Source organism: Misgurnus anguillicaudatus, chromosome 5 (assembly GCF_027580225.2).
Source record: "Misgurnus anguillicaudatus chromosome 5, ASM2758022v2, whole genome shotgun sequence".
NCBI lineage: Eukaryota > Metazoa > Chordata > Actinopteri > Cypriniformes > Cobitidae > Misgurnus > Misgurnus anguillicaudatus.
The window spans coordinates 24,767,407-24,788,506 of record NC_073341.2 but is presented as its reverse complement, the minus strand read 5'-3'; the positions used below and the strand labels follow the sequence as shown (position 1 = coordinate 24,788,506).

At 37.2% G+C, this 21,100-nt stretch overlaps 1 protein-coding gene and 1 long non-coding RNA gene across 3 annotated transcripts in view; one reads left to right on the top strand and one right to left on the bottom strand.

The window, feature by feature from the left end:
* Nucleotides 1-21,100, bottom strand: part of tafa3b (TAFA chemokine like family member 3b) — a 140,805-nt gene that overhangs the window by 32,678 nt on the left and 87,027 nt on the right. The window lies entirely within an intron of this gene.
* Nucleotides 1,943-10,843, top strand: LOC141363952 (uncharacterized). The gene is made up of 4 exons (XR_012369673.1): nt 1,943-2,319; nt 2,426-2,525; nt 6,697-6,728; nt 9,462-10,843. It is a non-coding gene; the product is annotated as an uncharacterized lncRNA (long non-coding RNA).

Sequence of the window (21,100 nt, the reverse complement as noted above, 5' to 3'; positions counted from 1 at the left end):
AGGCTCCAAATGCAATAAAATAAGCCCGTAATTATATCCTGATGGTTTTAGCTTTCAGCATGTTTGTTCATAGTGTTAAACTTTCCTTCTCTGTGTTCGTTCAAGATGTATATGATCTTAAACTTTTGTGAGGAAAATCATGTCTGCGTTGATGTTCAATTCAGACTTGCAAATTAAAGATAATTTTCTTCACTTTGGTTTGGGTGTCTAATATTAGGCTACATGATGGTCTTGTAATAATAATAAAGTAAAAGCCTATTTTCATTTTTAGACACTGCTTGTATTATATGCATAAAATAAGCTTTTATTTCAATGACTATGCAAATTAGAGTTAATTCATGGTCATCTTAAATGTGTATTAATTAAAAACATTTACACCATTAAATTACACATGGTAATGTTATCAATAGTTGTCAGATAATAGCTATTGAAAGAGTGGATATTTTTTTCTCCTTCAATGCATGTGTTAGCCACGGATTGAAGATTGGAAACAGTTTATTTAATTTTAATTAACAGTTGAGTAACTTTTGGCCCTGAGTTAGATGTTGATTAACACTAAACCAGTCTAAAAATCCATCTAGTTTCCCCAGCTGTAAACCCATTGACTATTAAAGTCTTTTTTTCTTATAATAAACGGACATGTTGATAACACATTCAGTTTATGTGTTTATGAGTACACTTTCAGAATGCTCTCGATTACATGAAGATCCATACTGTATGCATCTGTAAGTGTGGTGGTGCTTATGGGGTGTCACTCTGGGACGAGTGGCATAAGGGTGAGAGGGAAAAATCACAGTATACTCACTACAAAAATCTAGACTACACCACTGATTGATTGTCACTGTGCCTTTCTTTGTAAATATATTTATGCTAATAAAACGTTTATTAATTATTATTATTATATTATTTGTAGTACTGCTGCCTAGTGATCATTATTTTGATTCATATTTGTTCAGTATTCCATTGTTTAATGGATGACAAATGATTCTTAAAAAAACCTATAAGACAAAAGATCCCTAAACCTTTTGCTGATGAGCTCTAGATTCAATGGTTGTGGCTATGGATACAGCTACGGCCAAAATCTCTTGAAGTCTCGGCGGTTGAGCGCTGTTTTCTTTCATAATAAAGGCGGAGGTCGTTTCTCAATCCGACGGCTGCAGCCTCCAAAGGTCGGATTTGAAGGCTGCCTACGTCACCAACCCTGTCTTATTTCATTATATTAACAATTATAAAATTGACTATTATTTTTAGTTAATCGTGTATTATTGTAATATGCTTATGACTTGCGAATGTAATGCTCAGTTAACTGAAATAAACCAAGCTTGATGAAGTATGCAGCCTGCATATGCGACCTCCGGAGGCTGCAGCCTTCAGATTGAGAAACGGCCGAATATTTATGTTTTTTTTTCATATACCCAAACCTTACAACAACATTTCACGGGATTTAGGTCGTGACTGTATGCTGTTTTTCAACTTAATCCTAACTAAATATACCGCTAAACTCAACATCTCGCGAGATTTGGCCGCATCCCTAATACGCCAGCCCGCCCCGAACTTGTTTCATCCGGTATTTCGGTTGAGCCAAGTAAGTGCCTCAGTACTTTCTCTCCGTTATTTTTTGAGATATTTTTCGACATAAATTCATAAACGTTGTAAAAACAACGGTGAATTAAGTTCACGTGATTATTTTAGACAAAATGCGATTGTTAATTTAGATATCTGTATTGTTTTGCTATAGTTTAAACGATAAACTGTGTTATATAGTGCAAGTAAGTTAACGTTAATTCCACACGAAATACAGGTAACGTTACCTTTGCACGCGTGGCTTAAATGTGAGCTGTTTTTTGTCACAATTAGAGATGTTACACGAGTTAAAGTATATATTTACTTGTTTTAACATTCATTATAAAGTTGAGCGTTTATTAGCATGAGGGTAGCATTTTGTTCACACGGTCGTATTGAGGGCTCCAGCCAGCATCCACTCGTGCCAACATGCAGGGGTGACGAGATGGATCAGCTGTGTCTGTTTGTGAGACACTTAAAGTTTTGCTTAAGGGTGTTGGGGAACCCTGGGTCTTATAAACAAAATATACGTGTGTTTACATTGTACTTCTGATACTGGACCATTAACTTAAAGTTACATGCTGCTATAGCAATTCTAATAATGTGCTAAGTTGTGTTTCCTTGTCACTACTTTGCCTTCACATAGTTTGTGCTGTCTAGACGTGTGGCACGTCATTTTTTACTTGCATTTCATTTTTAGTTAGTAACATCTCTCTTTTTTTTGCTGTTCTACAGACAGGTTATTGCTTCAGCTGTGTGAGTATTTTTTTATATTAAATTATCTGTATATAGACTTGTAATATTTGATTTAGATACTAAGTGATTATTTCTTGTTTTACATTTTATGTTCCCTAAACATCAGCCAACATCCAGTTTGTGGTGCTTCACAACAAACCCCACTTTTTAGTGGATATATTCAAGCGAACCCAAAGGCTCTTTTAAGAGCCATCCACATTCCACAGGTAAGTCAAATTTGTGTCATTTTGAATCAAGTAATTCCTTAGTAGCTTTTGTAACACCTGTCCATTTACAATTAATTTAGTAAATAACTGACTGCTTTACAATAATATTCATAACAAACCCCTCCACAGCTCTTCTCTGTCCCGACAAGATTAACTGTTCGCATTGTAACTAGTGGTGTAACGATACACCAATGGCATGGTTCGGAGCGGTTTTGGAGCCACGGTTCGGTCCGATTCGGTTCGGTTTGCTGTGGGTGTAGGGTTCCTGTCACTTTACCAGCAATCCTAAGGAACAATAGATTAACTTAACTTAATAATAACAACAAAAATTAATTGACTTTTTCTTTATTAACTTTGGCAAACAAACTTAAAATCAAACTTTAACTGTAGTAATGCAGGACTGTAAATAGCTGTTTATCAGGTGATGAATATCATTCCTTAGCTAAAATGCTGAAAATGTTACTATTGAAGTCAACTAATACATGTACTATTAGGGGTGCACCGAAATTTCGGTCGCCAAAAATTTCGGCTGAAAATGGCATTATCGGTTTCGGGCCGAAATAAAAAATCCAGCCGAAAATGTCAACCGAAAATGAATGTCAACCGCGTCCCTTCCATCTGTGTGCTAGTGCTTGGGTTTCACTCACGGTGATCAGTCGTCACCCACCCCTCCCCTCCGTGTTCAAGCAGGTTTCACTCACGGTCGAGCCGTTTGCACGTGTCTGCAAAGATTAAGCATGTCTTGATGTGTAAACTTTAGAGAGAGTCGCGCTAATGTGTCTCATACTGTAATCCATTAACGTACATTTGGCGAGTAAAGCAATGAAACACAACGTAACGTTTGTATGTGGAGTGACTGTTGCGCTGTTTGAGATTCACCCTCATTCTCTATGTGTGCACGCGCGTTTAAGTGACCTTAGTGCACATACGAGAGAGACGCGTTTAAAAAAAACAAGCAAACATAAAATCTCTCTGTTATAGACAGGGCATATATAAACAAAATTATCTCCACAGTATTCTTTTTCTAATAAAAACATTTGTTTCTGTCTTAAGTGTATGTATAGATTACAGTCAGATTAACCTACTTAAGTCTGTGTCATTAATGTTAATCAAAAAACCCATGACAAAGAGACAAATAGCTCTAAAGAATAATAATATATTTAATTTATTGTGTTATGATTCATTTAATTTGATTTCTGTAATGCTAATTTCAGACCTTATTAATGTACAAGTTTGTACTTTTTTATAAATGTTTGCAATTTCTTTATTGTTTATTAGATTTTTCCCACCCGCTTTTTGCTGATCGGAAAAATAATCTGATCTGTGCCTCAAAAACTGTAATGTGATCCGAACTGTGAGTTTTTTGATCCGTCACACACCCCTAGTTAGTACACAATAATAGCCATAAATGCAATTGTACTAATAATTGGCATAATTTCTTTCGGTGTTTCGGTTTTTCGGCCTTGGTTTGCTTTTTTCGGGTTTCGGCCAAGAATTTTAATTTCGGTGCATCACTATGTACTATGAATCTGTAAATCCGAGTATAATGTGGGTTTATTATCAGTAATGAAGTAATCAATGTAATCATCACACACACCAGAGGTCGTTTTAGACTTTTTCCACTTTTAAAAATTCCGCCATCACTTATTATCCGTCATTTCATGCTGATAATAATTGTTTTTGTTTACATGTTCATTTTAATCATGAACTTACAAAACGAGCATACACGTTAAAATGTGTTTATTTATTTGTTAAGAAGAGAACAGATGAACAGAGACCATGCATCACTTTACATGTTTTAACATCAAGAAACAGATTAATTAATGATTTCTTTTCTCATGCAGTGACAGCAGAGGCGATAAAACACGCAAACTTTGTGCTGAACAGGCAGATATAAACAAATTAAATCACTGTTGCGATAAAAATATCAACAAACGTGTTAACCCCGTGTTTTTACCTCAGACAGACAACGTCTTGTTACAGTTTTACTTTTGTTTTGGAGAATGATCTCGTGCTCTTCCATTACACTTCGGTTAACCAATCTGACACACGCATGCGAACGCAAGCACACACACAGACGCACACAGTTACGACAGATTGTGTATGATTTGTCTACGACACGAATTCCATTCCTGTACTCCACTAGAAAACCAAAATGTTCCACACAAGAGACTTAAATGTGTCCGGAGGATCTGCAATCTCAAGCGGAGCAGCCATCCTGTGACCTGCGCTCACTCCCAAGTCAAATGACATGACATGCACTTGGAAAACAGTAACTTTGGAATATAATATTTAAAACAGGATTTAAAAAGCTCTTATTAGTTGTTACTAATAGAATTTAATCAAATGTATGCAAATATTTTTTTATTGATATATTAGTTAGTCAGAGATAAGTGACATTAACCTCAACAATGGGCAGCAGGAGGCGTGAGAGTACCGCGACACACCACAGGAGTTTTGCGATTCGTATCGTGGGTGGTGTATCGCGATCGGTTGGTTCGGTTTGTAATATCGTTACACCCCTAATTGCGACGATTATATGATTGACGTGAGGTGCAGATGAAAAATCCGATCACACATTCCGTTATTCTCGCTGTCACAGAAAGCACGGCTCATGATTGTGTAGCAACGAAAGACGTGCAACCTCTCACTCACTTTTGAAAGAACAAAACAGCGCGTTGACATGCATTTAACACGCACTTTTAGACACGACACATAAGCAGCCCCGTAAACGTTTACATCAATAATCAAACGAATATACAGCTAAGTAAATACTTTTTTTAATGTTATATGTTTGACAGTAGACTTGCGCCGAACGCGGAGTCTTCCGCAACTTAATATGTTCATGTGGAAACACGAAAATGTATCTATGTTTCGCACACAAAAGATTGCATTCGGCCATACGGTGCACATGTGCACCATGCCGAAAGCCCTGTACCGAAACGGTCAGGTACGAATACACATACCGTTAAACCCCTAGTGCTAAGCTCGTGAGCTCCTGGTGATGTGTGCATTATCTTTCTTTTTACGCAGATATCTTAACTTTAACATCATCACTCACCCATTCAGCAGTTTAGGTAGAATTGCACATAAGGACTGCACGTTGTGTCTGAAGCAATTCATAATAAACCTATAGCATGGCCTTTTATTCACTATCTTATAATACAGTAACTAGGGGTGTCACGATTCTCCAAATCCTCGATTCAATTACATTTTCGATTCTAATGTCACGATTCGATTCTCTGTTTTAACTTTTTTCAAAGACAAAAAATGTTATGCCATTATTATTATTATTATTATTATAGTTTTACATAACATGCACATTCCGTGCTTTCCCTGCATGGGGGGGTTGTGGGCTTCACTTGTAGAGCTTGCACGCACATAGACTTAATCTACGCGCCTTGGACTCCTCCTTGCATCTGAAATAAATCCAGCGCATCATAAGTACCTCCGCTTCTCTCAATCTCACGTGCACGCACTGTTGCATCTGTCTGAAGTCTAAACATAAACTAAAGTAGTAATCCGTACATATTTGTTCAGTTTAATGCGTTTCTTGTGAGCTGAGGCAAACTATCCCTTTTGTTTAAAATAGAACACGCTGCATCTTGGCGCCTCTCTCACTCTCGCACACTTGCAGAGAGCTGCGCTCTGTCCGAAGTCAGATCATTAGATAGTAATCCTGTTTATGATATGCATTTCAAGGAGTTGCAGCAATACATCCCTCGTGTTTAAAATATAAATCGCGTTCCGCTGGACCATTGTTTTTAAAAGCACATCTGAGAGGTTTTTTCCCCGCTTGGTAAGCCGACCGGACGTGACATGGGGGCGTGGCACATCGATGATCCCATTTTTTTAATTCGAAGTTCAAGGTTGAGACTTAATTTCAATCAATTTCGATTTAAAATCAAAATCGTGACGCCCTTAACAGTAACGCATTTAGGAAGAAAGACGACAAAGAGCTGCAGGTGTAAAGTGTGTGTTTAGCTGAAGAGAGTTCAGAAATTGTTTGCAATACACAGCCCTAATGGATATGACTAGTTTGGGAATGCTGTGTATGACTTGGGGGATGGCAGAAACACAAAATGTTGATGACACTGTATTTTGTTGTATAACTTTAATCATACCTTGTCTGAACTTTAAATCAAAATTTGTCTTTTTGTTCTTCTTTTAGGACATTTTCTATTGGACGTCTTATTCATTATTGTAAGTAACACTGTCAGATATTACAGATGTACAGTATCTTACAAAAGTATCTTACACCCCTCACATTTCAGCAACCATTTATTTTAGTATATCTTCTCAAGGAACAGTACTATAGAAATTTGTATATATTTTTGAGTAGTCAAGTGCAACTTGTATAGTAGTCACTGATCTATATAAATGACTGGATTGCCATGACGTCACAACTGTGAAGCCACCGCGCCGCCATGTTGGTATACCCAAACATTCTATTAAATCAATGGACGCGATCAGATTTTAATAATAAAACATCACTTCAATAGTCTTCGTTTTTATATCTAAAGTTACCCTGTACATTATTACAACACAAACATCCTAAGCATGTACATAGTTATTTACTGAAAGTTGTACATTTTAGTTTTTAATCAGTTATTATACATTCATCTTCATTACAGTATCAGATCAGCAGACAGACCGCAGCATATTTAGTATTAATGACAAACGTGCTCATTCTGAAATCTAAATAAATAATCATACTTTGTACCGTATGTGCACGCAATAATTTGCTGGTTTTGTTTATGTTATTTAAACTTACAAGTTACCTAAACTTATTTAGAGAAATAACGCTGACCGTGTAGCTGAATGTCAAAAAAAAAACTTTAGACACACTCACCTTAAATGTTTTTTATAAATCCCTTTTCCTGCCCGATTAAAACATAAACACTGCAAATAACACCAGAATTAACAGTTAATTTACGTACACATATCCTAAAAATAATCTTGCGTGACTGATACGCTGTAAAGCGGGTGAATTTAAAACATGATTTTGAATGGAAGTCAATGACGCCCTCTGCCGATTGGGTATACCAAGATGGCGGCTCGAACTCTGCGCTGGCTTCACCTCACGCTGTTACGTTAAGCATTCTATGCACAATCCAGTCATTTATATAGATCAGTGATAGTAGTATAGATTAACTGTTCTCTGAACATACAGCCATTATTGTCAATATAGCTGGCAACAAAAGCGAGTACACTCTAAGTAATTATAAATGTATATCATTTAACAATACAAAACCTATTCATTATGTTCATGTTTTATTTGCTAGACCGGACCCTACAAATTTGGTTATCTTGTATTAGAGCAGTTTAAAAACAACACATAAGTGCTGCTAACATTGCTTTACAGAAGATTACAGAAGAAACTGGAAGGTCAGATTATCAGTGCTCAAATTACAGTAAATCAGTGCATGGCTGTCATTCCAGAAGGAAGCCTCTTCTGAAACTGGCTTACAAGAAACCCCACAAACATTTTGCTGAAGATGACCTAACCAGGAGCATGAATGGCAGGAATCATATCCTGTGGTCTTAAACAAACTTAAACATAAATTTGTGTGAATTTAAAATTAGATGGTGTCTAGCATTTGTGGTGTTGGGCCATGCAAACCGAATTGTTGCTGTGTGTGGCATTTGGTCTGAGCACTGACAATCTGACGTTCTGCAATTTGTAATGCAATGTTGGCAGCACTTATGTTTTTTTAAGCCAGCTTCTGCACCTGACGTACAGCATGAGGACTACAACATCTACTATCATATAGGGTGTACTCACTTATGTTGTCAGCTATCTTGACAATAATGGCTGTAGGTTTAGTTATTTTTAGAGGATAGTAAATCTATTCTGCTATACAAGTAGCACATTGTTTCATTTATCTAATGCAGCACACCCAGTGTCTTAGATAACAAGCTATGTGGATATTTTTACAGAAATATATTCATGTTCTTATATCTAAACAGTCAGCCAATGGTTTAAGGAAACGCTATTAGCACGATCAGATGAGTCAGTAAATTAAATGTGCTGTTTCTCCTTGCAACTCACTGAACATAGAAAAGGCAGAGGAACAACATCACAAAGTGTATATTGTTTTCTTGCAGTTTAGAAACAGGGATGTCCTAGATGTATTTGTTTATTTCTTTCTCTACTGCTTGTGTTCCACTGTAGGTGCTCGTGCAGTGCGCACTCTTTCAAGCTGTCCGTGTGCAGCACCGCTCCCCCGTTGAGTCCCACATTTTGGTTCTGATAACATCACGTTATTATTTTGTAAGCAAACATTTAAGAATTGATTCTTGACATTTGTGAATCGATTCAGAATGTGCCACGGCCACATCGTGATGCATCGAATAATTTATTTTTTTTGTCCCACCTCTAGTTTTTTCCCTTGAGAATATAAACTAAAACAGTTGCAGAAATGTGAGGGGTGTACTCAATTTTGTGAGACACTGTAACTAGAGCTGTCACGAAAAAGTTTATATTTTACATTATAATATACAAGTAGTGATTTTTATTATTCATAACACATTTAGTAAAAAAAGAAATAGAAAAACAGATAAATATAGTAATGCATGTAATGTCCTGCTCCATTTACAATAATTTATGTTCTCGTTTACATTTACTGTGTATGTTGTAATGTTATGTAATATTATGTATGCTGGTTTATCTTTACAGTGTAACTAACTTGTTTTTTTTTCTCTGTTTGTTGTATGTTCTTGTCTTGTCCTTTCAATACCTTTAAATTAAATTTCAAACCTTTACTTTGCTTAAATCTTCACCGCTGTTCCATTCTGTACTTTCACTTCATCAACTAATAAAATAACTGGCCATGCCCCCCCCCCCAAATGCTGCTGCTCTGCTTGCAATCTACCAATGCAAACCTGACAAATGCATCTTGCTGCTTGCCTACGCATCTTAAAAAAAATGGCCAGATGTATAAAAACGCTGAAAACGTATAAAAACGCTGAAAACGTATAAAACGCTTCTTGTGATTCTGAAAAACGCTTCTTGTGATTCTGAAAAAACGCTTCTTGTGATTCTGAAAAAACGCTTCTTGTGATTCTGAAAACCCCCTTCCTGTGAGCCTGAAAATCTTCTTCCTGTGAGCCTTACTACAAAAACCAAGTGAACATTGACACCAGTTAGTGAACTTCAACTACTGCAAGAGAAAAGGAGCTCCAAAGCATCTCTTCCAGTACACCTTGCTGCCTGTTGTCTTCAAGAAGTACCACGGATTCAAGCTCAGCTTTTGAAGCCTACTGTTTAACGTTACATTAGTATTTTTTTGTGGTGTTGTTTATCATACACTGGCTGTATTTTATTTAAATAGATTTTATAAGGTACAAAACACATACTGTACAGTAGACGTTTAAGTACATTTGGGTGACATTTTATTTATTATAAACATTACATCTGTGTTACTTATTACATTAGTCTGAGTTATCTGTGTTATTAAATCTGTGCCAGTATTACATTGGTCAGAGTTATACCATCGGTTTTACATTAGTCTTGATTAATCTGTGTGAAGTATTACATTAGTTTTGAGTTATTTAATCGGTGCTAGTATTAAATTAGTCTGAGTTATAACATCTGTTTTACATTAATCTGTGTTATTACGTTTGGGTTTAGTCTTACATTAGTCTGAGTTATAACATCTGTTTTACATTAATCTGTGTTATTACGTTTGGGTTTAGTCTTACATTAGTCTGAGTTATAACATCTGTTTTACATTAATCTGTGTTATTACATTTGGGTTTAGTCTTACATTAGTCTGAGTTATAACATCTGTTTTACATTAATCTGTGTTATTACATTTGGGTTTAGTCTTACATTAGTCTTGGTTATAATATCATTTTACATTAATCCGAGTTGTTAAATCTGTGCTAGTATTACATTAGTTCTGTTTATGCATTCCTGTTAATCACATAGTTAAACTTCAGTGGATAAGTTAACAGTAAAAATTTCCTTAAATCTTATTGAATCTGTGTTAGGAGGGAATACACATTCATACGTGACGTTGTGTGCTATATAACACCATTGTGATTTAAAGCATTCGTGCTTACAGTTACATAAGTAATATTTTCATATATTTGTGTGTCATATATTTAACTTGAGTAATTGATTGCATAATAGACATTACCTGTGGCTGAAAGTTCATAATCAGTCATATATTTAAAAATTTATCTGTGTTTAAGCATTACATCTGCTCAACCTAGTTGCCTCGTATATCTCAATACCTTACTGTGTAGTTGATTATATAGGTGTTTTATACAAGTAAGAAAATACGTTTGAGATACTAAAAGGTGTTATTGGTTTAATTTTTTGCATAAACAAACAAAAACAGGCATTACTCGTTTATACACAAATTTAGTGTAAACAGTGTTAAAATGCCAAGAAAAGGAAAGAGAAGTGAAGCCCAGAAGCAACGTCGGAAGGTAAAGGCTCCATTAGACACCAGCAGTATTGCCAGTTCTTCGACAGGTACAGATGACCTGAACCCATACGTGCTGTCTGTTGTGGCGTCCCACTGTCAAAGTGATCCAAGGTATAACGTTTATTCTAGAGGCAGCCAGTGTACTTGCAATGCATTAATGTTTCTCGCAATGCATAGTGAACATAATGAGTTGCAAAGTTTGGATTTAGATTGCATATTGCAAAAAGGTGATGCTGTGTACACTAGCGTGAAACAATCACTAGAGCGCAATGGACAGTTTCTTCATAGTTTCTTACATTTTGACGAGCTTCCAAACACAATTGAGACAAACTCACAGTGCTATGACATTGTCAAACATCCTCTGAGGTTTGGATTACTAAGAGATACACCTGCACTAACGGGGTCTGAAAACCTTGAAAATACTCTGCAACGTCTGAGACTTGATATAAAATATGCCCTACTACTCTGTGGAGCCCATTGCATCGCGGTGTTCAGAGATTCCTCAGGGAGGTTTGGATATTTTGATTCGCACTGCAGAACGCCAGATGGCATGCTTGCTGACGAAAGCACAGGTACTGCTGTAATGTTGTCATTTGCCCATTTAGAAGACCTTATAGAGAGACTGTTGCTATTGTTTCAAGGATGTTTACAGTTGAGTGATCAAGAACAATTTGATCTGCTGCCAGTATCATTTACAAGGACAGTTGCTGATGGATATGAACAACTGACTGAACAAGATCAGATGCATGATGTTGTTACTACCACTACTGAAAATATAGCCCAAGATAAAAGTATACAATTAAGTGAATTTGGTCCTGACATACTTCAAATGACATCAGATGGTTCTTTTCAGCAACTGACATTATCAGCTCAAAATTCCCTACAATTACAACCAATAGATGTAAAGCAGCAATCTAAAAAACTTAGCATGACTCAAAGACGAAAATTTTATATAAAAAAATGGCAGGAAGAAAAGGTTCCAAAAAAAGATACTTGTGGCAAAAAACAGGCTCTATCTCAGAATAGTAATGAAGAAAATAAACAGAATAAAAGAAAATTAATGAAACACTATAAATACAGAAAAATTGCTGAATACAAGGAAAAAAATAAGCAGGCAATGAGAACCAAGTATTTGATGGATGTCAATTATAGAGGAAAACTCATACAAACAAGGAAAAACAGTTATACACATAATTTAGAATACAAGGAGAAAAAAAAGAGTAATTTAATCACTAACTACAGGAATGATAAACAATTCAGAGAGAGGCAAAAAAAATACATAACTACCAATTACAGGAATGATGAACAATTCAGAGAGAGACAAAAAAATTACATAACTACTAATTACAGGAATGATGAAAAATTCAGAGAGAGACAAAAAAATTACATAACTACTAATTACAGGAATGATGAAAAATTCAGAGAGAGACAAAAAAAATACATAACTTTAAATTACAGAAATAATATTAAATATAGGAAGCAACATATGCACTATATTGTTAATAGATATTTAAGAGATCCTATTTTCAGGCAAAAACAAAAGAAGTATTTTACAGACAGGTGCAAAAATGATTTAATCTTTTATGATCAACGAAAGAAAACATTTAAACAACTTTATCACGGTGATCAACATTTCAAAGCCCGCCACAAACAATACTCTATATTCAAATCTCAAAGCAAGTTGTCTGCACTAAAAGTACTTCACAAGATACAGTGTGCACAACACATACAATACAAATACAGAATAATTTATCACATGCGGCAAGTGACAGAAGCATTCAGTAACATCCAGCCTGTTGAAATACTAAATCCAGTTGTTTTGACAGCATTGCATACTTTTAGAAAGGTAATTAAACAAGGTCCAACATATGTCTGCACATGCTGTGCAAGAGCACTCTTTTCAAATCAAGTGCGTAGTTGTGATCGTGAAAGCTATCAAAAAAATCAAGCCGTTGTTTCACAATGTTTGACAGGTAACTATGTTCACATTTGCTCTGATTGCCCTGATCAGTGTGTCTTTGAGGAGAGAAGCACAGAATGGATCTGTCACAGCTGCCATACAACACTTTTAAAAGGTGTAATGCCAAATATTGCTGTAGCCAACAAGCTTAATTTTACTCCAATCCCCCCAGAACTGTGTAATTTGAATATCCTAGAAAGACATGTTATTGCAAAGTACATTCCCTTTGCTAAAATTTTAACACTTCCTAAAGGCCAACAGAGAGCTATAAAGGGAGCTGTAATTTCTGTAGCATCTGAAGTGGAAACAACAGTAAATTGTTTACCCAGGCCAAGAAGTGAATCACAGCTGCTTACAGTGAAACTAAAAAGACGTCTATGTTATCAAGGTCATTATCAGTATCAGACTCTAAATATGCACAAAGTTTTGTCTGCTTTAAGTAAACTGAAAGAAATCCATTTAGAATATAAAGACATTGTTATAAATGAAAGACTTTCAGCAAGTGAAATGCTTAATGAGCAGGAACAGCCTAGTGCACATGATGAGCCAATGGACACTGAAAACAACATCCAAAGTGAGATCAGTGAACAACAGAGCAATAACAATAATGATGGTTTAGATGATGATCCTGATTCTACCACAGAACAACACTCAGGTCTTGTCTTAGACACATGTCTACAGCCCCCTGATCTTGGACAGCAGTTGTTGTCTTATGACGATGGGATTTTTTGCATTGCCCCAGCAGAGAGAAACAGCCCTGTAAGCATTTTTAAAATTCCTAAGCTTGAGTCTATGGCATTTCCAGTGCAGTTTCCTGATGGTAAAAACACTTTTGATGAGTCTGACAGAGTTAAAAGTATCTCTCCCAGCAGATACTTTAACACAAGACTATTTTCTGTTGATAATCGTTGTGCATGTGATACAAACTACATTTTCTTTGCACAATTTGTGACAGAAATGCACATGGCCACTTCTAGTATGTCCATTCAGTTGCGAAAAGCGAAACCTATGACACGCGAAGGACGCAGAATAAACTGTTCACTGCTACAGGATAAACGTGAGTTAGAAAAACTTGTGCATCACAAAGAGGCAACACGTTTTATGCAACCTTTAAGAGGAACGCCAGCTTACTGGGAGAAAACTCTGCGTGATTTGTTTGCTATGCTAAGACAGTTGGGCACACCAACGTTTTTCTGTACATTTAGTGCTGCTGAGATGAGATGGCAAGAGGTTATTACTGCTATAAAAATACAACAAGGTGAAACTGTAAACTTCTCTGAATTAGACTGGTCACAAAAATGTGAAATACTTAAAAGTAACCCTGTCACAGCCATGCGGATGTTTGAAAAACGAGTTGAAGCCTTAATGAGAGATCTTATAATGTCACCTGCTCAACCTATCGGTGAAGTCATTGACTTTTTTTACAGAGTAGAGTTCCAACAACGTGGCTCCCCACACATACACTGCTTATTCTGGGTTAAAGATGCTCCAGAATTTGAAAAAGATCAAGATGAAGATGTGTGCAATTTCATTGATAAATATATCTCATGTAAACTTCCAGATCCAAACAAAGACCCAGAACTGCACAAAGTTGTAAGTGAAGTACAGCTGCACAGTCGTAACCACTCCAGATCTTGTAGAAAAAATAACAAGCACTGCAGATTTGGATTTCCTAAACCACCCATGAAAAGGACTATGATAACTCATCCCAGGCCGCCTCCTATAGATGAGTCTGATGAACACAATGAAGCAACAGATGAGAGAGAAATGGGCAGTACTGCACAAGTGAAAGAACAGCTTCAAAAGGTGTGGGATCTCCTGAATGACTCGACTCAGAATTTTGAAACAACTGCACAACTTCTCCATAAATTAAACATGACCTATGAAGAGTACAAAAACTATGTTGAGTCTCTGTCTACATCGAGTTTAGTAGTCATGGAGAGACGTCCACAGGACTGCTGGGTTAATGGGTATAATCCACTGCTGTTAAGAGCTTGGAACGCAAACATGGACATACAGTTTATTCTGAATCCCTACAGCTGTATCATGTACATTCTCTCATACATTTCCAAAGCTGAACATGAGATGAGTGATTATCTGAAAAAAGTAATTAAAGATTCAAGTCATGATAACCTGTCTGACCGTGAGAGCATGAAGCAAGTCATGAATTCCTATGCCAAAAATCGTGAGGTAAGCTGCCAGGAAGCAGTCGCTCGCACATGCAGTCTGAAACTGAAATCATCATCACGAGCCGTCATATTCATATCTACTGATGATAATGCTGTAAAGATGAGTTTACCAATGAAGTGCTTACAAACAATGGACCCTGACTTGGAAAATGTGTGGATGACTGGATTGCCAGACAAATACAAAGCCAGACCAAACAGACTTGAATTTGAGAACATGTGCATGGCTGAATTTGTAAGTGAATATCGCATTGTTTATGGAGCACAGAAAAAGGGAAAAAATGTTTTGCCACTACAAAACAATGCAGGACACATACAGAAAAGAACAAAGGGAAAACCTGCTGTTATTAGATTTGCCCGTTTCTCACAACAAAAAAATCCAGAAAAATACTTCGGAACACTGTTAAAGCTGTACTTACCATATCGCACAGATGAACAGCTTAAGTCATCAAGATTTAAGACATATGAATCATTTTATACATTTGCTTCAGTAAGATTATCAGGCACTGATGAACTGCAGCGTGTGTACAGGATTGTGAATGGGAATCGTGAGAAATATGAGAAGCATAATGAGGCTATAGAACAGGCAATCGAGGATTTTGAACAAAACGGTCCAGTTGAGGATGCATGGACTACATTAGCACCAGCAAATGAACTTATCCGATTAGAAACCATACTGGAATGTGAACCAACCAATGTTAATGATGAACATGAACAAGATGACGTTCCTGAATACACAGCATCTACCTCTGTCAGTAACACAGCTATGCCAGTCATGGAAGCTGCCCAGATGAATCCTGTACAGATTCGCAAAATGTATCAAAGCTTGAATCAAACACAAGCTTCTGTATTTTATGCTGTGCGAGACTGGTGCAGAAAATGTGTTTTTGGTGAAAAACCACAACAGTTTCTGTATTTCTTGAATGGAGGAGCTGGAGTTGGTAAATCACATGTTATTAAATCTATATATGCAGAAGCAACTAAAATATTGCGCAAGCTTCCATGTGTAAGAGAGCACACTGATATTTCCAAACCATCTGTACTTTTATCAGCGTTCACAGGTACTGCTGCCTTTAATATCTCTGGTAAAACACTGCACTGTCTTTTAAAACTCCCAAGAAGCTTAAAACCTCCATACCAAGGCCTGGGAAATAGCTTGGATGAAATTAGGGCAGACTTTTCAAATGTACACATCCTAATTATTGATGAAATATCCATGGTGTCAAAACAGTTGTTTGCCTATGTGAACTGGAGACTCCAGCAGATTAAAGGAAACCAGAAACCTTTTGGTGGATTGTCAGTTCTTGCTGTAGGAGACTTTCAACAGTTACCTCCTCTTGGAAAAGCAAAACCACTCTGTGTATATGAGGACCATGTGCTGGACTTCTGGAAAGATCAATTTCAGATTATAACACTGACACAGATTATGAGGCAGAGAGATGATCTTGCATATGCTGAGCTGCTCAACCGACTGAGGATAAAACAGAAGCACGAGAAACTCACTGAGGCAGACAGTTGTATGTTACAGGCTGTTATAAAATCATCTCCTGAAGAGTGTCCCACTGATGTATTACACATTTATGCAACCAACAAAGAGGTAGACAATTACAACACTGCAGCCATATCCTCTGGCTTCTCAAATATTGTTACCATTGATGCACATGATTATAAAAAAGATTCTCGAACAGGTGAAATGAAAAGGCAGGCTGCACCATTTAAAGGAGACAAATGTGATCTTAGTGACAGACTACAGATTGCTATTGGTGCACGAGTAATGCTTACCAGAAATATTGATGTGGAAGATGGACTGGTTAATGGCACTTTTGGTAAAGTGGCAAAAATAACAACTCAGGAACGAGATGGTGTTCTATTTGTACTGTTAATTGGTCTTTACTTGGATAATGTAAATGCTGGACAGAAACATCGTAACAAAGCATCTGGTGGAGATGACAACATTGTGTATATAGAGAGGTCAGAAGAACCATTAAAAAGAAAAGGCACAGTTCGAAGGCAATTTCCTATGAAACTTGCGTTTGCATGCACCATCCATAAAGTGCAAGGAATGACAACCCATTGTGCTGTTGTATCTCTTAAACATATCTTTGAACCAGGCATGGCGTATGTTGCACTTAGCAGAACCACATCACTTACTGGTTTGCACATTATTGACTTTGAAGAAAAGAAAATTTTCTGTGATCCAGAAATAAGCTCCTCATTGGATAGCATGCCAAAAGCTGACTTTCACAAAGTCCAACCTTTTCTACACATTGTTCAGGATTCAAACTGGGATTCAGCTCTAAAAATCATTCACCATAACACAGAAGGACTGCAGTGTCATATGGATGATTTAAAAAGTCACAATGAGCTTCTGTTGGCTGACATTTTGTGTCTCACTGAAACACACCTTTCAGGCTCAGATGTTCCTGAATCTCTTCAGCTTGATGGATACAGAATCTACAAGCGCAACAGACATGCATCCTACACAAACAGTGTACAGTTGGCTAACAGAAATGGTGGTGGTGTGGCCATGTATGTGAAAAACTGCTTACAAGCACATCCTTTGATGTACATACAGAATGTGACAGACATGGAATATTTGGTTTTAAAGGTAGAAGACCCAAAACAAGCACTTGTTACAGTAATCTACAGACCACCTAATTACAACCTAAAAGAATTTTTGAAAAGTCTAAATGCCCTTTTGATATCCCTGGAGATCATAAACATCAACCCTGTTATAGTTTGTGGAGACTTCAATGAAGACCAGCTGTCCCATGGAAACAAACCCATTCTGAAGTTGTTTAAAGACAAAGGATACACACAACTGATTCATACTGGGACCACAGAAAATAACACTCTTCTTGATCCTGTGTTTATTAGCAGCTCACACTCACATGCCAGAGCAGGAGTACTCCACACATATTACAGCTACCACGATCCTGTCTACTGTGTTTTGGACTAATTGCTGTAAAAAATGATAAACTGTGAGTGTTAAAGGCAGGATAGGCAGGAATTATCTAAAAAAACTTGTTTACAAATTTGTTCAAACTGTCTTTATATATCAATACATAAGTAAAATGTAAGTACTCTGAAAAAGAGAGTAGAAAAATCGAGTGTTTGTAGACCTCTCATTTTTCCATTCACTCCACCCCCTCCTTTCTGGGTTTCTTCTAAAGCCACGCCCCCAAAACACATGAACGCGCAACACCGACAGCTTTGCTGGGAGAAGGATTTACCTCAGACAAGCGGAGAGGAAGGTACGCGGTGCATGTAATAACATCAAGTCACAATCACATGTAATAATACACCTAACTTTATCACTAGGAATATAAACAGATAGGATGGCTTTTAGTACTCAAAATTAAGCCAGTGTTTTGCATGGAAAAGTTTCCGTGATGAAAGCATTGTTGACTCTGATGAGGACTACACTCCGCAGACAATACCGCTACAGCATCATCGACTCGAGGAAAAGCCACGTGATATTTATTCTCGTTTGATTGCTGCGTTTATTCCTTTTTTGCCTTGTTTGCCTTCACTGACTGGATATGCAGGTACTGTGAGTTCTGAATGGACTTTCTGTGAGTTCTAAATGCACTTTCTCTGCCATACTTTTGCTCTTCCTAGAGTGCCTCGTGCACGTTCAAATCAATCGGGTGTGCGCATGTCTGGGCAGATCCCATAGCAACGGGTGGTGCCATGGTCACGAAAGAGAGTGATATTCGCGCAAGCTAATCATTTGTTTCGTCCCGAATGGAAATAATTACCTGTGTTTGGAACAGTCGTGAGAGGTCTGCAGACACTGGAGTTTTGTACTCTCTTTTTCAGAGTACTTACATTTTAGTTATGCATTTGTATGTGAAGACAGTTTAAACAGATTTGTAAGGAAGTTTTTTGGATAATTCCTTTGTAGTATGTTATGTAGCTGTTTATATATGTATATAATGGTTTTGTGTTTATATAGTTGTGTTTATATAGTTATATCTGTTTTCGGTACCACTCGACCTCCCCATTCCCCAACAAACGCTTCCCTCCACCACAAACGCTTCCCTCCACCACAAACGCTCCCCTCCCCCACAAACGCCCCCCCCCCCAAACGCCCCCCCCCCACAAACGCCCCCCCTCCCCGGGACATTTGGGGGGTCGTTTGTGTGCACACAAACAAACGCCCCCCCCCCCCACACACACCCTTCTAGAGCAGCACAGCTTAACCAGAATGATGCTAATTAATGCTATTTTAATAATAGTCTAGCTGGTGGCATCATTTGGTAGCTACATTTATTTTCAAGCATCATTCTCCTGGAAATTAAAGCTTTAGTATTTAATATAAAGTAATATAACAATGGCACACCTGCAGTCCTGTGCTGTTCACCATTTAAACATGTCACAACAAACAGTAAATTGTTTTCTCAGCATGGTTAACACGAAACAATCATTAAATATGATCGATTAATCAACACTTCTGTTTTCTTTCTGCTTGTGGTAGATCTCAGAGTGCCGTTCTACCAACCCCAAGAAAACACATAAATCATACTTTAAAACTAAAACGGGACCCTATGATACTTTTTGCCTAATGGGATAGAGCGGTAACCAGTGGCATGAGGTGATGATCCAATGACGGGTAAGACTTCCTTTTGGCCAGCGGGGGGCAACCTAAGGCAGGACATCACCGCCCTGGGCACCTGCCCAAGTAGGGGGGGTGTGAAATGGATGTGATGTGTGAAGTGGATGTGATGCTTTCTGGGCCAAAAGCATCAAATGAGGGGCTGTAAGAAATTATAGGCTGCCTTAATATAAAATCCACTCAACCAGAATCCTATTGACCGCATCATCCTGAAAGGCAATTTCTTGTTTCCAAAATAATTAAGTGTTCACACTTTGAGCAACATTAATTAATTATAGCCACTTGAGAAATATAAAAAAAACTAAAGAATAAACTTAATATCAAAATCAACAAAACTACATTTAAAGTATAGTGAGCAATACTATCCAATGTGTGTGTGTGTGGGGGGGTCCTTTCCAGGGATCGCTACCTTGACGTGGTGGAAAGGCTTGAGTGTTCCAATGATCCTTAGAGCAAGTTGGTTGGAAGTTGATTTTAACTTCAGATTGGCTTGCTGATAGGTGAGGTTCCAGACTAAATGCGATCCATTTATACCTGCATTACTTAAAGGTCACGTTCTTCCTGATCCAATTTTTTAAACCGTAGTTAGTGTGTAATGTTGCTATAATAGCATAAATAATACCTGTAAAATGATAAAGCTCAAAGTTCACCACCAGGCGATATATTTTCTTTAATAGAATTCCTCTTTCAAAGCCTACAGTGAATGGCCGGTTTGGACTACAGCCCTCTATTTCCTGCTTTAATTACGTCAGTAAAACTTTTTTTTTGTGACTAAACTCTGCCCACAGGAATACGTCAGTCACCAGCTTTGGCTCAAACGGCTCTGCTAAGCTAAGCTGCTATCGAATCATATCACACTAAACAAACTACACCTTAGAACTCGTCACGTATTTCTGAAGGAGGGACTTCGTAGAACAAGGAAGACATCATCTCGTTTTGAGGACAGTGAAAACAGCGCTATACAGATAAGTAAATTGTGTGAAAAATACCACATTTTTACACGTGAAACATGAAGACATGTTATCTTGCAAAATACAGAAAGAATGGGAGCTTTAAAATGAATTACAACTAATGGTTGCCAGCTGTTGTATAATGAGAAATAACTAGGAATTTCGCATTTTGCAAAGTTAGCTACACTGCCAGTTAATCTGGAAATGTAGATAGCTACATTAAAACTACCTTTAATGTACATTTTTTAAGTAAAGAAATAATATAATGACTGTTAATGTCAATGACTGTAACATGATTTAACATGAAGCTAGTATGATTTAGCATGAAGCTAGCATAATGTTTGCATGATTTAACATGAAGCTTACATGATATAATGCTTTCTTTATTCATTACGTTTATTCAAAAATTGACTTATCATAGAG